A 6,876-nucleotide genomic window follows, 5' to 3' on the forward strand; every position below is an offset into this window, starting at 1 on the left:
TTCATTTTAAATTAATGTATATCTACTCTTAGGGCTGATTATTTGATATTTGATTATCTGTTCTAAAGTGTGTTCCATTGAAATGTTGCTTTATTCTTGATCTGGCTGAATGTCATCTTTGATTTTTATATGTAATGAGGAAATCCTGGATTTTAAAATCACTTCTATTACATAGTGATTCATTTGGACAGAGTTTCATATGGAGCAGAAGGTTTTGTAGTGTCGTGGTCATCACATTTGCCTGTTATGAAAGGTGGTTTGAAACTGGGTGGGAACACTGTGTTTTGGGGGAGCAAAGTGATTCTGACTGTAAGAGAAGATAATGTTTGTAAGTCTATAGGACCTGCTGAGTTGCATCCCAGAATCCTGAGGGAATTGGCTGATGTAATTGACAAGTCACTCCATCGTATTTGAGAAATCATGGCAGTCAGATGAAGTTCCTGGTGACTGGAAAACAGGAAACAATTTACCCATCTTTAAAAAGGTTAGAAAGGAGGACCCTGTGAACCAGCAACCTATCAGCCTTCCCTCTGTGCCTGGGAAGGCCGTGGAACAGATCCTTCTGCAAGCTGTGCTAAGGCACATGGAGGACAGGGAGGCAATTTAAGACAGCTATCATGGCTTCACCAGGGGCAAGTTTGCCAACCTAGTGGCCTTCTCCAGTGAAGTGACTACATCAGTGAACAAGGACAGAGCTATTATCTGCCTGATCTTTTAAGCTTTTGACACTGTCACCCACAACATCCTTCTCTATAAATTGGAGAGAGATGCATTTGGTAGGTGGACTACTGAGTGGATAAGGAATTGGTTGAAAGATCGCATCCAGAGGGTAGCAGTCAATGGCTCAGAGTCCTGATGGATGTCAGTGTTGTCCCTCAGGGCTCTGTACTGGGACCGGTGTTATTTCATGTTTTCGTTAATGGCATAGAATTATAGAATTATGGAATCATCAAGAGACCTACAAGATCATCCAGTCTACCCGGCAGTATCACTGTAACTCCTAAGCCACTAAACCAGATCACTCAGTGCCAGATCCAAGTGCCTTTCTAACTCATCTAGGGACGGTGACTCCACCACATCCATTGGTGAACAATTCCAATACCTGAGCACTCTAACAGTAATTTATTTTTTTTTTATTATCTAATCTGAATCCCCCCTGTCTCAGTTTAAAGCCATTTCCTCTGGTTCTCTCACTGCAGGTGTGGTACAAGACACTGGCCCCCACCTCACTACAACCTCCTGAATCTCCTCTTCTCAAAACTAACCAAACCCAGCTGCCTCAGCTGGGGATTATTTTTTATATTAAAAGCAAATGCAAAGATGTAATTTAATTCAAAACTATGTAAATTCAAGTGTTCCCACTGATTAGAATGGAGGATGTTTCAAGCAGTCTTCATGCCACTGAAAGTAGAGTAAAAATCCCACAGATTTTGCAGAGAACAGGAGATGGCTTTCAAAAATTTTAGACAGGATAGCAAAGGCAGTGTACAGAAATACAGGTGGGAGATTTTTTCTTCCCTTTCTTCAACTAGTTTCCACCCCTGTTCTCTTCCCCTCTGTCCCAGGATATAAAAATGTCTTGTACCTAGCTCTAATGCTTTCTGTTGGTAGTGCTAGTGTGATGTGCAGAGGAAGGTTTTTAGCCCCTTGCTACTTCCCCAGTCTAGCAAGGTTCTGTAATTACTCTTGAATCCCAAATCCCAAGTTCCTTTGCCTGTGAGCTTGGGAATCACACTGATTTTGGTGTCTGGGAAACCTTGGTACAACAAGAAACTAAGCAGAATTTTAGGCCAAATGAAATATCAGTTTATAATGTAATTTTGAAAATCTGCTGATATATGCAGTCTTGGGGCAAATTAAAACCTCAGCAGGAGTAATACCATGCTGTGCAAAAATATTGCAATTGATGCTTCTATTTTTTACTGTAATTGTCTGAGACCCTCAGGAGAATACATACCAGACTCCAAAGGAAAGTGCATTTGTAAGCTCTATAAACTGGTGTTTTGAACAGCACAGGGATGTGAAAAAGAAAAATGACACTTCATGAGGTTCTGGATGAGAAAAACAAATTAGATCCTTCTGTTATAGCTGCTGCTAGTCATATACTCACAGGTTTGTTTTTGTTTAAAAATAATCTAAAGTGCTTTTTTATTGTAAAAATAAATTATTGCTCATAAAAAAAATTCAGGAGGTGGATGTTTTATTATCATGGCTGACACAAGAATAATGTGCAGCACAAGAAGCTTCCTACTGTGACAGAATTCAAATGTTAACAAAAATTTGAGTACTCGTCTATAGTACAGAACAGGAGGTTTTATTGCACAGCCCTAAATGATCAGGTCATTTCCCCATAGGTAAAGTGATACAAATCTGGCTGCAGCTGTTTGTGTTCCTCTGGTCCTGACTTTTCTTCTTGCAAGCATTGCCTCATGTCCCCAAGCCAAACAGAATCGACCCTCTCTGCAATCAGAGAAGGCAGCATATTGAGGCCCTTTGAGGCCTTTTTCTGTATTTTTCTGCTGTCCTCTCTCTGGACTAAGGTATTGTATGATTCAAGGACAGTTCTATGATGTAAATTTTTGTCAACAACCGAAGGAAGCAGTAAATCAAATTCTTTTTAAAGCCACCTCAGAGATGTTGAATTTCAGTAATGTTGATCTAGGTTGCTCCTGGTCCTGGCCAGCCTGAAAAGACACAAATTAATCTGCCTTGGTGTGCTTCTGCTTCCAAGATTAAAATAATTCCATTAAAATATAAATGTTATGATGGTGAATACTGGCCATGTTTTAAAGGGTCCAGTGAAACCTCATATTTCCTGGAGCAGCCAGTCCTTCTGAAGTGAGAAAGGTTGGAGTGACACAACTGCTGACAGAATGCAGAGGGAGAACTCGAGTCCATTGCCTGCTGTTTCCGTGTATCTGGGGAGCCAGCAGGTCCCTTGTTTAAATCTCTGTGACTACAAATACAATGTGTAGTGCTTATTAAAAATATAACTGTCCTATACATAATAAATGCTCTACTAGTGATGCTAGGAAAGAAAAGTGCTTTTCTTCAGGATATTTTTTTTCTTCAGTTGAAATCAAATTGTAAGGTTTTCTCAACTACTACAGGAGATCTCTAACTTTCTGCTCCATCACTTAGAGACTTGTTCTTGCTGCCACTGGTTAATGGTAAACAATTATCTGTATTCCTTATCCAAGCTACCTACATGCCTTTTTTACCCTCAAAGCCATTTCATCAATCATACCATTAAATGAACATTATAAAAATAAAAATAAATGTAACAAATTGTCATGTAAACTCTCTACATTTAACAGAAAAATCTGGATTACCGACAGTTAACAGGAAAATCTGAATTCATCTGGATTTGTATGACTATTTTATTAAAAAAGCACTGCTCATTGAAAAATATTTAGTAGAAACCTAGAGTTTCATACTTTTGTATTGTCACAGAAGTGTGGCTAGTTTCTAGCCACCAAGGAAGTATGATTCATCAAAAAAATGAAGCAGAATCACATCTTCTTTATCTACTGCTACCCTTTAACTATTGATGTGCCTTCAACACTAGAGCAGCTATAATAGCAAAGTCACCTAGAATCTCTGGTGCTTCAGTATATTTAATTTATCATTTAAAATATATAATAGATAAATGTCATTCCAAGTATATTGCTTAACATCTTTTGAAATACACTTTTTTCCCCCTTATTTTTTAACTCTATTACAGTGACTTCCAGTAATTCGGGCAAAATTGTCTATGTGCTTGGTCACTCAAGAAACAAAATTGAGCAACATATTTTGTACACATCTCCTTTAGCTCCTTGTTTTCATTATCCATTTGTCAAGTGCCCAAAAGTCAGACATTTGTCTTATAAGAAGTTGTTACAATTCCTAAAAGCACCTGATGTTTGAAGTTCTCAACATACTTTGGAAATGACCCCTAAATGATCAAAGCTGTATGGATATATCTGAGAATTTTTGTCCATCTAATTCTTTTTTTAGTTTTGTCACAGAGAAATTACAAAGGAACGACTTCCTTTGAGAACTGAGCATGTTTGTGTAGGCAGTAATAGTCAAACTCAAAGTCCCTGTAAATGTGGCACTTCACGGACATGCTCCTCTTCCTTATTTCTCATGGCTTTTCAGTTTAAATGGTTAAACTAAATACTAAAAATCTGTTCCCCTAGTGATAGTTTACCTGTAAACTGTTGGTGGGTTGATATGGCTAAAATAGCATATATGTGAGTGTGACAACTATATTTATATCACCAGATGAGATTGCTGTTTGAGGTAACACTGCAACCTCTGTAAAACAAGGGGTCTCCCCACACTTCTCCAGTCCCTCCCATTTGGTGCTGCCAGCCAGGAAGGTCACCATTAGGATCTCAAGTCATAGACCAAAGCTGTCTGTGCTTCTTGAGTACAGCTGTTGATTAAGGAACATGCTAAAACTGGGGGCCAGTGAAAGTATTTGCTTATTTTGTCTCGATTTTATTGCTTCCTGAAAATGCAAGAAAAGTCAGAGCAGCGCAACCTTTCTGAAAAGGAAGATATACTAAATAATGTCCTCAGCTGAAAATCACCAAGCTTGTATTTTCAACTGCTTAGTGATTATTCTTTTCTGTCAAATAAGTTTTCTGGGTTGATCCAAACTATTTTTCCAGCTCTTCATTTCACAAGAGAGAATCGATTTTCCTTGTTTGTTTGTAACTTGATCTAGGCTTCAGTTTAGGTCAGCAAACTGAAAAAAACACGGTGATTTGCATGTTTCTCTGACCTTCTGTGAGGAAAAAAAATTAAGAACATCTAGAAAAGAGGCATATCTGGGTCACAAAGCTGGACTAGGACTGCCCCTGCCTCTGCCTGCCAGGGTGCAGCCCGTGATGCTTTGGGGTCTGTATGCATTCATGTACCTGTGAGTCGGGGTGCCTGGGGCACAGCAGCAGGGAGTTGGAACTTGCATGGATCCAGTAACACTGGCACTGAGTGTCTGCACTGTATCTAATGCTCCTTGAAAAGGATTTAAATCTGGGAATTATGGTTGGAAAAATCAGCTAGACCAATATACCTTGCTGTCCTGTTGACATAATTTCCTTTTCAGCCCGAGACTGATTTTAATAATTATGATTCAAACCCCTGATGTTATTGAAATTCTTTCTACCATTTATTTTAGATACTGGGTCGTTTGGGTTTTTTACAGACCCACCTCTCCCTATACGACTGTGCTCTCCTGCCCCCAGCTCTGGGTGCTACCCTGTAAGAGGGCTGCAGCCCACGAGGTGGCAGAGCTCGCTTTGGAGAGCAGCCTTTGGTGAAAAAAACTTTTTTTTTTTTTTTTGATAGCAAAGCTCCCTCCCCCGCTTTCTTCCATTTGCTCATTAATTGCAAATGTAGTTTCCTTTTTCCACAGAAATTGTTATTTCCTTAGACAAATAAAGGAAAATATTCAGCCAAATGTAGACATAGAGATCAGTTTTTATATTGATTTTGATTCAAAAGTTCTTCTGTCAACAAATATAGGATTTTTTGTCTAAGTTCATTTACGTCAGGAGTTCTAAACTAGTTGAACAAGTTGTAATTTGTTTAACCTCACTAAAATCTAATTCAGTTTCAGTGTTTGTCTCAAAGTTTAGAAATGGCAAAACCAAGTGAAAAATATTAAACCCTTCAGCTTTCAGAATAGCAATTTTTTTTAAAAAAAAAGCTTTGAAAATCATTCCCCAACAACAAATATCTGTCACTGTTTAGAAATTATTAAATTTTCATCTGTTTATCACAGATATTTGACATCAGCCTGCTCAATATAACTTGACCAGTAAAGAAGCTCCAGCATGTGATCCCATTTGATTTTGTTCCTTTTTCCAACTTCCAGACATGATAGGGAGAGCAGATATGATTAACCTAACTCTAAATCAGAATCAACAATGTTATTGCAGGAGTTAGTAGCAGTGCAATATTCCTACTAAGTGTGCCAATCCCTATAACAAAGCTGAACAGGAGAGTTTTTTAAAGAGATTAAATGATGCAGAATAAAGCTTCCAAAAGCTGTAATTGAAAGTGACAGAAACATTAGCTTTGAAACAAGTAACATTTAATCACACAGATTATACAGAAACATAATTTTTGTATGTTGTTTTCTTCAATAGAATTTAATTTTAATCTGTTGAGACAGCTCATCATTTTCAGCTGCCAACTGCCAGAAGCCTGTCAGAGTATGTAAATGTACAGCTACTGTGAGGAGTGGGACCTGTTCTCTCCAGCACTAGCCTCAGTTTATGCATGCCTAAAATTTCAGGTGCTCCTACCTGCACCTGCAGGTCGCACCACCTCTTGCCTTTGTATGTACCGTTTGAAAGGTTGAACTTCTGAACTTCTGGACAAGCAGTGTAGTCCCAGTGAAAGCATCATATTTACAGTCACAAGTAGAATATTATTAAAGGGCAAAGGCACAAAGGAAAAAAGCATGTAAAAACCTTTACACAAACACACAGACTCCAGAAGGATTCAAACCTTCTCATAAATAACATTTGATTTGATTCTCCTGCAGGTATACAGGAAGTCCAAATGTGATCACAGCAGCTGAAAGCAGAAAAGAATTTGTGCCTAGTTTGATTAGTCAGGACACAGAGAGAGTGAATCTCAATGTAGTGCTGGAGTAATAGCAGCTCCCCTGATGTTGCAGAACGTATGGATTTAGCAGTGCCCCCGCCCTGCCCGTTATGAAACCAAGCTCTGTATTTGCAGAACGTGTGAGCAGGAGCAAATGTGACCTTCAGGAAGACTGATATGAAGTGCCTTTGCCTCCTGGGAACTCAGAAGGGCAACAGACAGGAGGAACTCACGTTGACACTAACCTGCTGTTTATAGCAGCCAAAAGTA

Source organism: Geospiza fortis, unplaced genomic scaffold (genome assembly GCF_000277835.1).
Source record: "Geospiza fortis unplaced genomic scaffold, GeoFor_1.0 scaffold181, whole genome shotgun sequence".
Lineage (NCBI taxonomy): Eukaryota > Metazoa > Chordata > Aves > Passeriformes > Thraupidae > Geospiza > Geospiza fortis.